This window comes from Neodiprion virginianus, chromosome 5, assembly GCF_021901495.1.
Source record: "Neodiprion virginianus isolate iyNeoVirg1 chromosome 5, iyNeoVirg1.1, whole genome shotgun sequence".
Lineage (NCBI taxonomy): Eukaryota > Metazoa > Arthropoda > Insecta > Hymenoptera > Diprionidae > Neodiprion > Neodiprion virginianus.
In genome coordinates, this window is record NC_060881.1 from 13364196 (window position 1) to 13379128 (window position 14933).

The 14933-nt window shown below is 41.3% G+C and overlaps 1 protein-coding gene across 8 annotated transcripts in view; it reads left to right on the plus strand.

Annotated features, from left to right (window-relative positions):
* Positions 1-14933, plus strand: part of LOC124305499 (sodium/calcium exchanger 1) — a 1112430-nt gene that overhangs the window by 449081 nt on the left and 648416 nt on the right. The gene's annotated exons all lie outside the window — the stretch shown is intronic.

Consider the following 14933-nt stretch of genomic DNA (forward strand, 5'->3'; position numbering starts at 1 on the left):
GTTAATAATTTGTACGGTGCTGCTATGAGCTTTGCTCTGCCATACAGTTCCTTCGAATGGTTATCAGACTTCGGACAATGCGACGTTCTTACCATCTCGGACGACGCGGAGTTTGGTTACATACTGGAGGTTGATTTGGAATATCCTGAGGAACTGCAAGAAATTCATAAGGATTTACCACTGTGTCCGGAGCACTACATACCTCCGATCTCGAATAGTAAGCAACCGAAATTGACGCCCACGCTATTTCCCAAGAAAAACTACGTTGTTCACTACCGCGTTTTGAAACAATGCTTACAATTAGGCTTAAAATTACTCAAAATTCATAGAGTTCTCAAATTCAGGCAAACCCGGTGGCTGAAAAAATATATAGATTTAAACACCGATTGGCGAAAAAAATCTGACAATGAATTTGAGAAAAATTCTTACAAGCTGATGAACAACGCAGTTTTTGGCGAAACTATGGAGAATGTTAGGAAGTATAGAGATATCAGGCTGATCACGAAATGGGATGGAAGATACGGTGCTAGAGCTACCATAGCCAAACCCAATTTTCACAGCTGCACCGTTTTCGACAAAGATATAATTATCGTTCAAATGAGTAAGACGAAAGTCAAGTTGAATAAACCATTGTACGCAGGTTTCTCCATCATGGATCTGGCTAAAACATATATCTACGATTTTCATTACAATTACATTAAGCAGAAATTCGGCAACCGAGCAAAATTAATGTACACGGATACTGACAGTTTGATTTACAATTTTACCGTCCCCGACATATACGAACACATTAAGGAGGACTTGCACAAATTCGATACTTCTGATTATCCTCTTGACAACGTTTATGGAGTGCCTCTAGCGAACAAAAAAGTTCTCGGCTTAATGAAAGACGAGAATAACGGCAAAATCATGCTCGAATTTGTAGGGTTACGAGCTAAGTTGTACGCATTCCGAGTCTTGGGAGATGAGACAGACAATAAACGTGCCAAAGGAGTCAAAGGATCAGCGTTGAGAAGAATTACTTTCAACGATTATTTGGAATGTGTTTTGAACCGTGAAAATTTGTCTACAAATCAGCATTTGATCATGAGTCGAAAGCACGAGGTATACACCGTAGAACAGCAGAAAGTAGCACTGAGCTGGAATGACGACAAGCGGATTGTGTTTCAAAATACAACCGACACGCTTCCGTGGGGCTACAAGCCTACACCTTAGCTTTATAACTGTACCATGTCTGTCGATTGTCTAAAAAATAAAGACGCATACTTGTTGTGTGTCGGATATAACATGAAGAGGGACATACGTTTTTACAAAAAATTCATTCATTCGTTTATCCAACTGTTGTGTGTATTGTCAAAACCTAACCATTTAACGTATATTTATCTTCCGCGCTTCTTGAGCACCTTCTCCACCAGATAGATATCCGGATGCTTAACCTTGAGGAGCTCTTGTTCGTAGAAACCACCAGCGATGGGTTGATCTCGGTAGTCTTTGAGCTTGTACGTCACAGGATGAGTATTTTCCACTCGACTTATCGTGAATATTTCAGTCGTCCAATTGGGAGTGTAACCTTTCTCGAAGACATTTTTGAATTTGCTGATTCGAACTTTGTCGCCGGATTTGAACTTTGCCGATACGGTAGGTATCGCTCGAAGCCCTCCGTACGCCTGACGTAATAACAGCCTCTCGTTTGCAACGGCGACATCCGACGGTTTCATTCTTATGGTTCGGTGTTTGACGTTGTTGTAAGCCGAAACCAAATCGGATAAGATATCGAGCCACTTGTAGCTTCCTTGCATGTTGAACCGTGTCCACATTTTACCTTTCAGCGTGCGATTGAAACGTTCACAGATCGAAGCCTTCAAATTACTGTACGTGGAGTAAAGTTTGATTCCGTAGCGTGTCATAAGCGATTCGAATTTCGAGTTGTAAAATTCCGTTCCTCTGTCGACGTGTAAATTTTTCGGTACCCGTCCTTGGACAAGCACAGATTCCATTGCCTTCGTAACATCATCTCCAGACTTGCTCTTTATCGGTATAGCCCACGCATACTTTGAAAAGATATCAATGACTGTGAGCATGTACTTGTAGCCTTTGTTTTGTCCAGCGTTTGACGTCATATCAACAAGATCCGCCTGCCAGGTCTCGTCGATGCCGTGCACGTCTACACGTCGACGCAGGTAATTCCGGCGTGCAGGCTTATGCAGTTCCGTCACCAGTGCTTGCTTTTCCTCGTTCATATTCCAACGCTATTAGTCTGGTGTCCAATTTGGAAATGATTTCCGCGTTTCGAATCGACAAGTCTCTGCCTATTTTAAAGTCTGTGTAGAAGGTATCCAAGGCTTTCTCCGCGGTGATCTCCAAAGCTTTGATCATTTGATCGAGGTTGTCGATTTGTTTTTGCAGCACGTCGAATTTTCGTCTCAAGGTTTTTAAAGTTACAGCATTGTTCGGCTCTGCGGGATCTGCGACGTTGCACAGTCTCTTGTTCCGTATATCGTAATGCCCGTCCGCTGTTATTTGAAACCCGACACCCGGAGGACCGCGAGTGCTCGCGGTCGTGTTTTTATTCAGCTGACGTCCAAACACGTCGACGCTCATCTCGGTAATGAATGCAAAAATGACGGGAGCTGCTTAATAAATGATTCCTGCTTCGCGTAGCTCTTCGATAATGGAGATTATTTCGTTATTGTGACTCGGATTTCCCGCTGCCTGAGATGCCAGGAGTAAACGAAGACGCTCCACCAACTCGTTCGGATCATCCCAGAAGACGTAATCCGTTTCAACACCTTGTCGAGTGATCATAGCTTGCGGAAGGAGACCTTTACCCTTTCGGCGAGGTGATGGGAAATAATCCATTAATTCGGCAATGACATTTCTAAATTTGTAACTGTTATCGTTTCGAACAGCCCCATCGGATGAGTAATACTTCTTATGCGTGTTCGTTGCGAGGATTATGTTTTCAAAATTTTCCCGATCTCCGGCGCTCACAGAAGAACCGTCAGGCTTCTTTTTGAACAAAAGTTCCAGCAAACCCTTCGTTTTCGGGTAACGCGTGTCGCCAATACGAACGTAGTCACTCTCAAAAGATATCAACGAATCACCAATCATTAGTCCGTTTGAGAGGTTGCGTACACCGTACACGTTGTCCAATTCGCCTTTTGTCTTTGCATCTCTCATCAGTGCAAAATACTCGTCCTCGACCGGTGTTTTTACGACTGTTTCATCCCCCGCCGAAGCGAAGGAATCGTCCATTTCCGAGATAGTTTCATTTTTCGTTTCATTTTTCATCTCCTTTATTTCTTCTTTAATTGCTTCCACCTCTTGTTAGACAGGTTTGGTATCTTTTGTAACATTCACCAGTTCTTGCAACGGAGTCACTACTGGTTTGAAAACGTCACTCAATTTCTGAGTCGTAGATTCCCTACCCGACTTGAGCAATCTGTGTTTTCGACGCATCGCAGCACTTGCTTGAGCGATCTGATGTAGGACATCTTTTTGCTTGGAAATTTCAGAGCTCTGCATGTTGACGCAACTGAGTCTGCAACGCTACTGCGTCTCTCGCTCGAAAACGGTAAATTTCATTCCTTTTCCAGGCTAACAAAAGAATCGAATCCCCTCCTGTATCGTCCTTCGTTGAGCTCACTGTCTTTGTCGATCATCAGAAACCCGTACTTCTCACCGTTCCAGCATGCAGAGCACACACTTTTAAACTCTGTGTAAGACATATCGGTGTTCACATGGTCGTTGTATACGTGTCTCAGGTTCATATCGTCTTGTTTGAATAACACGATTAAGTTCACGTTGTCGCGCACGAGATGTTTGGGAATACGCGCGTACGTCTGACAGAGATAGAAACAGTCAACGTCGTGATGTCTACCCATGCAAAAGTAGGCTCTAATATTGTCCTGCTTCTCGCACGCTACATCGTCAAATATGATTATTGAGTCGGGCCGTGCTTCTTCCGGTGGAATCACTTGCTCACGCTCAGTAAACGCAAAATACTCCGTCTTCTCAACATGGTCCAGCAATTGCTTCAACAATTGGTATTTAGGTTGGTTGAGAGATTTCGAGTAGATGTAGATATTTTCAAATCTGAGTCCGTTGGGATGGGTTATAAGTGTGAGCAACGCATTAGTTTTACCACAATTCGACGGTCCACAGAATATCGCACGTACACTGTTCGGGAGTAATTCACCGTGCCGTTTGTGCTTTTCGACATTTTGCTCCGAAAGTTTGTCAAAATTCATCACGGGAAGCTTGGTAGGTTGTTTCTCAAACCGCATCTCGGACATGACTGATCAGATTTGCTATAAATACACCGTTTTAAAGCACTTTTCTTCAGTCAACGCACGAACATGATCGCGTACAGAGGTAAACGAAGCAGCAGCAGGCGGCAACATCGTGGCAAGGGTCTGGTGAATAGAATCATCACCAAACTTCCGATCGAGTTGCATGTTCCCGGTTACCAGTACTGCGGTCCTGGCACCAAGTTGACGAAAAGACTCGCGAGAGGCGATTCCGGTATCAATCCTCTCGATGCAGCGTGTAAGGAACACGATATAGCGTATTCGAAAAATCGTGAGAACCTTGAGGTTAGAAACGAGGCTGATGGGGTGTTGGCTGAGAAAGCTTGGAAACGGGTTCTCGCAAAGGACGCAAATTTGGGTGAGAAGGCAGCCGCTTGGGCAGTAGCTAATACAATGAAAGTAAAATCAAAACTCGGAATGGGAATGCGAAAGTCAAAAAATGTGACCTTGAGAAAAATTGTAAATGATGCAAAACGTTCTATTGTTCCAAGCAACGATGCAAAAGTAGCTATCGAATCTGCGCTGAAGGGGGCTGAGAACGCCGTTAAAAAAGCGGGTGGTAAATGTAAAGTGCGAACACCTCGCGTCCTTCCGGTACCTTCGAAAGTCGGTGGTTTTCTACCGTTTCTGATTCCTATTTTTGCCGGTCTCAGCGCTACGGGTGCGTTAGCCGGTGGTGCGGCAGGTATAGCAAAAGCTGTGAACGATGCGAGCGCGGCTAAACGAGAATTGGAGGAAAGCAAACGACACAACAAAACCATGGAAGCTATCGCGTTGGGCAAAGGGCTTCATATGAAACCGTACAAAACAGGTCTTGGTCTCCATCTTTCAAAAAACTAGATGCGACGCTACCACGTCGAGCGTTGACTGATTGGGACTTGTTGAAATATGCAAAAATCTTGAGGGTTCCGCATTTCCGCGGTGTTTTCATGCGAAACGAAATGCCCGAAAACGGTCCACGAAAAAACGAGTCAGCTATAATCAACCTTGACGACAAAGACGGTCCGGGAACACACTGGGTTGCATACAAGAAACGCGATAATAATATCGATTACTTTGACAGTTTCGGCAACCTTCAACCACCCTCAGACCTCATAAAATACCTCGGCGTTGGTAGCGTCAAATACAATCATGAGAGGTACCAGGATTATGATACATTTGAATGCGGACACTTGTGTCTGAAATTTCTAAGTGGTGAGCTATATAAACATGGTGCGTGATTCGTCAAAGTCAGTCTACCACTCGCAGTCATGGATGATTCGTTAACGTTAACGATTTCGGGAACCTCTTCGATACTCGAGGCACAATATTTCCCACCGATCGAACTTGGTCGTGATAAAAGTTATGCTCTTGGCTTGGTAGAATTGTTAACCTCTAATTCGATTCCCAACGTTGATGTCGGTCACAATAAAATTTACGTAGCTGACAAAGTGATCACCATACCTACCGGTAGCTACGAGATCGAGGACATAGAGAAGTATCTTCAAAACGTGCTAAGAAATACAGACATCAGGCTCGCCATCAAACCCAACAATAATACATTACGCAGCGAAATCACATGCAACTACACGATTAACTTTGAGCCGAATGATTCCATTGCTCAACTTTTGGGATTTACACCACGTGTATTGGAGGTTGATAAAACTCACGAATCAGACGTGCCTGTTACTATACTCAAGGTCAACGCGTTGCGAGTCGAGTGTAGCATTACAACGGGCGCCTACGTCAACGGACACAAAGTACACACTATTCACGAGTTTTTCCCGACCGTCCCACCAGGATATAAGATCGTGGAAGTACCGTCGCACGTCATTTACCTTCCGATCACCGTCAAGACCATAGATCACGTTCAGCTCCGGTTAGTGGATCAAGACGGAGACCTGGTTAATTTTCGTGGAGAAGTTATTACTGTGAGACTACACATCAAATCGCAATAAACGATGGGAATTGTATATAACAGACTGTCAAAGAGTAGGTATATCAGTAAGTCGACATGCCCCGATCAAGTCAGTCGTCGATCGATTCCCGAACCGCTAACACCTCGAAACGTGGAGTTCCTGATAGCTCTGGGTCTAAACTGACACCTTTTGGAAGAGGAATTTCCGACAAATAAAAATCCGATTTTGCTTTTTTATCATCTGCTACGTGCCATGGAGGAGGAAATCTTGAGCATTCAAACACCAGTCGTCTTTGACGAATCCGTTGCGCATTACGAGATTCACGCTCACAAACCTTACGCCTCGTCAACTTTCAACAACAGCGATGAAATTCGAATCACCGTTCAGCATCAGGATTTATGCATATTACCCAGCAAAAGTTCGGTACATATCCACGGACGACTCCTCAAACCTGATGGTACAGCTACTGTGAACACACAGCTCGTAAACAACGCCATCTGTCATCTGTTTGAAGAAATTCGCTACGAAATTAACGCAGTTGAGGTTGATAGAAGCAAGAACGTTGGCTTGACAAGTCTCATGAAGGGTTACGCTTCCCTGCACCCTGGTCAGACTTGGCTGATGGAGAACGCTGGATGGCTCGATGTAGAAGAGAAGAAAAAATTAACCGATGCCGATGGTAACTTTGACGTACTGATACCGCTCAGCATGATATTGGGTTTCGCCGAAGACTACCGCAAGATCGTTGTCAACGCTAAACATGAGTTAATTTTGACGAGATCAAAAACTGACGTCAACGCAATCATGCAGACTCAGGAGGAGGAATTCAAAATCACGATCAATGCAGTGGAATGGCTAATACCGTATTTGAAACTCGCGGATCAGAAAAAAGTTGACCTACTAAATTTCATTCAGAGAGATCCGCCTGTTTCGATGAGCTTCCGCAGTTGGGAATTGTACGAATATCCCTTACTTCCCACAACATCGAAACACGTTTGGACTGTGAAAACTTCAATTCAGCTTGAAAAACCTCGGTACGTCATTTTGAGTTTCCAAACAAGTAGAAAGAACAAGACCGGCAAGAACGCAAGTCATTTCGATCATTGCGATATCACGGACGTCAAGCTATTTTTAAACTCTCAATCTTATCCGTACGGTAACCTGAACCTCAACATAAGTCGTAATCTCTACGCGCTCCTGTACGAGATGTACGCAAACTTCCAAGCTACCTACTACGACAAGAACCCCGAGCCGTTGCTGACAAAGAGTGAATTCCTTCGAGACGTCCCCTTATTCGTTATCGACTGTTCGAAACAAAACGAATCTTTGAAGTACGGACCTGTCGACATCCGTCTTGAATTTGAAGCTGAAGCCAACTTTCCCGCTGAAACATCGGCGTACTGCTTTATCGTTCACGATCGTATTGTCGAATACAACCCGCTCAGTGGTGGGGTGAAAAAGTTGGTATAAAAGCTGACCCGTTCCCACCATCTCGCACAGTTCAAAGATGGAGCTTATCGTTGACATACAAGGCTTTCGTAGACCTCTCAACAACACCTTCACATTAAAAGAATCGGCTGTAATTTCAATCTACTCGGAAGCATCTCCTTCAGTGTTTTTCTTCAAACCACCTTACAAATGGAATTTACTGGACGTCAAATATAAAAGCCAAAATTCTTGGTTAGAACGCGATTTTCACGGCTTACGTTGGAACTGTGGAACCATACCTTTTGAGGAAGTTGAGCGGACCATTCAAGACAGGCTGTGCAAAGCTCAAACCGTGTACGTAAAAGGAGAAGAAAAACGAGATTGGTTGCTGAAAATCGTTCCGAAAGTTCAAATCATCGATATGTTGGACTTTGACTGCCCGTCGCTTGAAACCCTGCAAAAAACTTCAGCTCTGAGATGCGGCCTTCACACAATACCCAACGCAATCTGTGCAGCACGAAACGTTTGCATACTTCAGAATCGGCTACAAAATCATTGTACTGTCCGGATGGCGAGGCTGTACGATTTGTGTTACTGCGCAGAAGCGTCTACAAGAACGGTCCCGCATTCCTGGCGAATATATCACCCTGGTCATGACACTGTTGAATAGAATTATTGTACTATTTTTGTGAAGTAATCGTCAACCGTACTCTAAAAATTGTACTCAATAAAACTGTTCTTTTTTAAATAACATTCATGAAATAATTTTATACCTTCACCTTAGCTCTTAAGAGAGAGAATTTTTTTTCAGAAGCTCATGTAAGATTCGACCTTGCTCCCCATCCTTGACCGAGCTGTACTCAAACCGAGTTTTGCATTCCTAGAGCGATAGTAACCCAACACCGCAGGCTCTGACCGCGGCTATCGGCCGACCTTGCACTCCGGTCTGAACCTGTCCAAATACTCATCGTAGAGTTCACATGACGCAGCTCGAAACGCTCCGTCTTTGCTTAGTGGTGTTCGGACATTTTCTTAGATTTTGAGACTTAATTCTAGATACAAAACGTACGTAGGATTAAAGGTATACAATGAAAAAATATTCATAATTTCAATCTTTTTGTTTATTAAACGTAAGACTTACACAGAACATTGTTTGAATATTATACGTATACAAATTCAAGTTGACCGTAGGGTCCGCCAAGATAGCGTATATGCAACCGTATCTCCTTACTGGCTGTCGTCACCTTCTGGAACAAATCTTCATTTTCGTGGAGGGCTTTGTTCAGTCGGTTGGGCAGAAACATCGTGAAAGCGTCATCCAAGTCCAGAACGATTTTGTCTCCAAATTTCGTTTTGACTCGACGAACACCGCTGACTCTGTATTCGAAGTAGGCTTCAAGATCCGAAACTTTTTTCAACGGCAGAAACGTCTCCAGCCGCGCGATTTCGTTCAGTTTTGAGAAGTCCATTGTCGTTACTGTCCAGTTGTAGGTGCTCGAAATCTCTTGTAAGTTGATTGAGGTCGGATCTGATTTTCAACAGACGTTTTACTTCTCCGATATTCTTGAGGAGCAGTTCTAATCGTTTCTTCAACTCACGTTGTTCCAGAGCACTTCTCATTTGCAAGAACAGCTTCAGACTGACGATGAAATTTTCACTTTTCGTTTATATAACGTTCCCCCACCACATAATTTGGTGGAGGGTAAGGAATGTCACGGGGCTGATATCAAAGTTTGTGTATGCGCGCGCACCTTTTGGCATTCCAAGAGCGATAGTAACCCGACCCCGCAGATCTATGGCTCTGTACCGCGACTAATTCTCGGAACCATTAATTTTGGAATGTCACGTGGTTGATAAGGTGGTTAGACAAAACAATGCGTTCGACAAGTTTCGACGGCGAGCGGCATGCGGTCAAAGGATTTCGGTGCGACGTTGAATTGGGGACAAACAATTCTCGGAACCATTAATTTTGGAATGTCACGTGGTTGATGAGGTGGGAAAGGAATGTGAGGTGGTTGACGTTACACGTCAGCAGTCCTACCGTGGGAAAGGAATTCGGAGTGGTTCATGTTACACATCAGCAGTCCTATCGTGGGAGAAGAATGCGGGACGGTAAAAAAGTTCTCGCCCCCGCTGCGCCCTCTACCGTTGGCAGGTGAGCACTACAGACCTTCGGTCGGTGAGATTGTCGGTAAAACAGCACGATTTTGACCCTCGATCGATACAACTGTCGGTGAGGTTGCACGGGGTCGGTAAGATTGTCGGTAAAACAGCACGATTTTGACCCTCGATCGATACAACTGTCGGTAAGGTTGCACAGTTTTGACCTCAAGCCGGTACGGCAGACTGTGACATCATCGCGGAAAAGGGTTTGAGTCTGGGCTGCGCGGAGCGGCTTGGTCGGTAAGTGTCGGTAACAGGAATCTGCGTGTAGAACCGGCTTTGCTATACTACTTACATTTGTAAATAGAGAAATTACATCCAATGATACAAGAATGTAGTCTCGGGGTAGCTTTCTGCCTCTTATTGATGTGACTAACAAGGAAGGTATCCCAGTGGGAACTCTCCGATTCTATTTCTTTTTCAATATGTTATAGTAGACTACAAACTAAGCGACAAGTATTTTTTTTTTTTTTTTATCGACCATGATACACTTTGAGGGGGTGAAACCACCCTTTGAAGTGAAGCATGTCAAGCGGCAATTTGGCAGTTTCACCCACAAAAACATAATATTTTTTAACCAATCCAACTTGAAAAGTTTTCTCACGAAGAGAAATAAAAAATGTATTATTCACTAAAAAAAAAAAAAAAAATTAAGGGGGGTTAGCTAGCCCTAAATATAATCACATTTATGAAAAAATTATGAAATTCAAGTCTAAAAATCTGAAAAAAAATATATATTGCGTATAAATAGAAAAGAAAATATACGTGTTTTTGAATTTTCCCGAAAAAAAATATTGGCCGGGGTCACTACCCCCGAACGCTGTTTATCTTGCTCGAATGCAGAGAATCGTCAAATTTAAGTTGAAAAATTTGAAAAAATATACAGTGCGTACGAACACGAAAGAAATATGACGTATAATTGGATTTCCTCGAAAAAAAATATTGGAGGAGTAACTACCCTTGAACGCTGTTTACCTTGCGTTTACGCGAGAGAGTGGTCAAATTAAAGTCGAAAAATCTGACAAAATATATATATATATATATATATATATATATATTGCGTATAAATACGCAGGAAATGAGACGTATCTTTGGATTTTATCGAGAATAAATATTGGACGGAACTACCTCTGAAATGTTTCGAATTGTTAACGTTTTTTCATTTTCTCACTGTATCATGAATGGCTCAAAAATGAATCATCGGCAGCGAAGACAATTTCGGGAACAGAGACAGTGTGCCCAGACAAAAAGAAGCTGCCGATAACGGATTAGATGCAATATTGTATTATGCTGCGATAAATTACTCTTGAAGTGATAGTCTACACTAGAACCTTAAACTGTAAGAAAATGAAAATAATAAATTCGTATTTTCAAAGATTCTAGAATAGAATACCACTTTAAGAGTAACTTATCGCAGCATGACACAATATTGCGTCTTATCCATCATCAGCAGCCTCATTATCAACGCAACCATTTAAACGTAACATAACATATTTGCTTCTATAAGTGTGAAAATATTCACTGCATATTGGTTGTTTCGATAAAGTAGCTCATGTTTTCAGTTTTATTTGTGAGTTCTACACAGTCAGTGCTACGTCAAAGTGGGCAGTTCGTTTTCAGAGAAAATTTAATATTTTATATGAGTTTATGTGTAGAAATCATAAATTTCTCATTCAGAAAACAGTTAAGGATTTTGTAAGTTTTTCAAATTTTCGACAAGATATTTTCGTATAGAAATAAGTTGATAAAAGAGACGAATTGAAATAATATTATATCTTCATTGTTATTAATTGAAAATCAAGTTCCTCTCGTATTATTATTATATTATTCTGTTTTGTCTTGTGAATTATTTTTGATGTCTGTAACAAGTAAATTAAAATTTTTCTTGGTTAATTGTAAATTAATATTTAAAAATTGTGGGATATAAATGTAATTTTTATGATGCAATTTGAAAATGTGTTCAATAAACACAACAACACGGTGGCCAACTAATTATTAAATTCATTGCATTATAAATATTGAATAACAATATCAAAATTCTAACCCCTGAAAATAAATTGAATTTTTATTGTCTCTCGTCTGCCTTTGTCGCCTTTTTCAACTTTCTTATGTACCAATATTTTGGAATAAAAGGGATATTATTCGAGTTATTACAATACATTTTCTCAGCAATACTGAAAATGAAAGAAAATCCTATAAATGTCGTCAATCTCTTGCTTGGCGTATTTTAATCGCTAAATACACAAGAGACTCCGGTTAATCGTATGGAAATTGATTTAAAAGAGAACATCGAAGATATTTTATTAGCCGCGATGAATAAATTTAATTGCGTGGAAATGACGATTGAAGAATCCCTAGATTTTCAAGAACCATACAAAGTTACTAATGCCCAAATAATAGAAGGTGACATTATGCATACTTTACCTATCCATCCTGTGCCACCTACAAATGAGTGTACGTAAGACGAAGATGTATCGTATGATTATTAATCAAGAGCCTTCAATTTCTGGAGAAGCAGACAAAAAAGAAGTTGACTCATGGACACTGCGAGAAAAAATTGTAAAAGGGTAAAATCTGTAAATTAACTTCGACAATTGGCTGATTCATTAAATCAAGGTGGCACTTACACCAAAAAAATCGCTAGAATTCGCAACATTACGTTTAATAATTCTAAAGCAGCTGTCGACGCCGGTTTCATCATTCATGATAATGATTTACGTGAATGGGCCTTACAAGCCCAGAAAGGAATTGGCCATAAAGATTTCAGATTTACGGCTTCAAAAAAATAGACACTCTCTCCAGTGAAATAACTCACACACACTCAATCCTAAATACTCACACTCGTCTACACTGAGTTAAGCCTTTGTACCATCTGTGTTAATTAAATAAACCTGTTGATTGCAAGTGTTCACGTCCTACTCATCTTTATTTTATTCAATCCTAAACACGCATTCAGGAAGAACTTTGGCTGTCGAAGAAGAAAACCAAGTACAGTACATAAAAGTAGTTCCGTCCAATATTTTTTTTCGATAAAATCCAGAAACACGTACATTCATTTTGTGTACATACGCAATATACATTAACAAATTTTTAGATTTCAATTGGACTATTTTTCGCGTTAGCGCGAGATAAACAGTGTCGAAGGGTTGCTACTCCCTAATACTTTTTTGCGAAAAAATCCAAATAAATGTCGTATTTCCATCATGTTCATACACATTGTATATTTTTTCAGATTTGTAAACTTGAATTTGACCAGTTTCTCGCGTAAATCCAAGATAAACAGCGTTTAAGGGTAGTTACCCCTCCAATATTTTTTTCGAGGAAATGCAATTATGTGTCATATTTCTTTCGTATTCGTACGCAATGTAATTATTTTCAGATTCTTAGACTTGAATTTGACGATTTTGTGCATTCGAGTGTCACAAACGCCGCATGTATGCACACCAAAATATATCATTATATACCAATGTCATTAATTATTAATATCGCTTTTAAAATAGACGAGGAAGCATAGCCTTAAATTCATTATATTCATATAATTTAACCATTATATAAAACAGTTCGTGGCACGACCAAAGCGCAACGGCGTAGTTGACCGTCAGCAACGTTAGCGTCTCCACGTCCGCCAGATCCCGGGTGTAACCAACACCGGGATGAGGCGAGCGCGAGATCATACGTTTCAGGAGTGATCGTCGCGAGGCGAGCCTTTGTTCTAAATTGTAAAATCAGCAAAAACCTTGCTCGCTGTCCGACGCTCCAAGAGGTGTCGGACGAGCGAGCGAAGTTAGTCCCGTTAGAGACAGCTGAGAACGACCTCAACGGAACCCGGCTCCTTCGAAGCAATTGCGTACAGAGGTTGTAAGTCCTTTTCCGCTACCGACGATCAGAGGGTGATACTCTGATCTATACGCGGTCGGGAAGGCTTCTCGCGTCGAGGCGTGAGTCTTTCGAAGTTAGTAATAAGTGCTTGAAGTCCTGCCACGAACTTAATCAAGTTTTGTAGAGATAAGAGTGATCAGAACTGTGCGAGAGAGTGAGTGAGAATTTAGAAGCCACCAAAGAGTGAGTAGGTGTATGCATGCAAACATTAAGATAAAAACATGGTAAGCTTCCTCGTCCCGCATTTCTCTCAATTGCTATTTCATTTGCATTGTTATCATTAAAAGCTTGCTTTCCATAAAACATTCTACACTTCTCGCAAAAATTAAGGGAACAACAAAATTTTCGCAATTTTTTGGTGATTTTCAATAGGCTGTATTTCAGTGAAAAATGGTCGTGCAAGAAATAAAAAAACAAAGCTTTTGAAGCTTGAAGACTCTAGTTTTTAATTTTTTGGTTAAAAATTTTTCGAAGCACTATTAGCCATGCAATCCTTGGATAAAGCACGAAGAAAAAATTTTCAAAATTTTTTACATTTTTTTTTTCGCTCTACGGACATGGAAAAATTTTTCCGAGCTAAACCAATGCATAGGTCGCATAGCCTGTTTATTCAGCTTCAAGACGCTTTTTTTTAAACTTCGATACGACCATTTGTCTTCGAGATATCGAATTTTGAATGCCAAAGGATCCTTTTTCACTCAACTGCCGATATCTCTGGAACTACTGGTCGCACAGCAAGCCGAAGGGCAGTTTCTTTTTCTGCAGAAAATTTGCTACAAAAATCTGTCAAGGTTGATGTCAAAAAAAATTTTTTTCCACCTGTAGCGTTAACGTGAAAAAAGAGCAAAAAAATGCCATTTTGCCTTTTTTTGGATAATCGACTGTATCTTCGTCAATATTGCGGGAAGAGCTTAGGTTAGAAGAAAATTTTACAGCTCAATGTACCCCAAAGGACCCCCTAAATCGGTAGATCGATCGGTTCAGCGGTTTTCCTGGACCGATTGATTGAAATTTTGACAAAATTAAGAGAACAAGGTTCCCGAAGAAACAAAAACCTTGTTCCCTTGATTTTTTCAAAATTTCAATCAATCGGTCCGGGAAAACCGCTGAACCGATCGATCTACCGATTTAGGGGAACCTTTGGGGTACATTAGGCTGTAAAATTTTCTTCTAACCTAAGCCTTCCCCCCAATATTGACGAAGATACAGTCGATTATCCAAAAATTCCTTAAGAAACAAAAACCTTGTTCCCTTA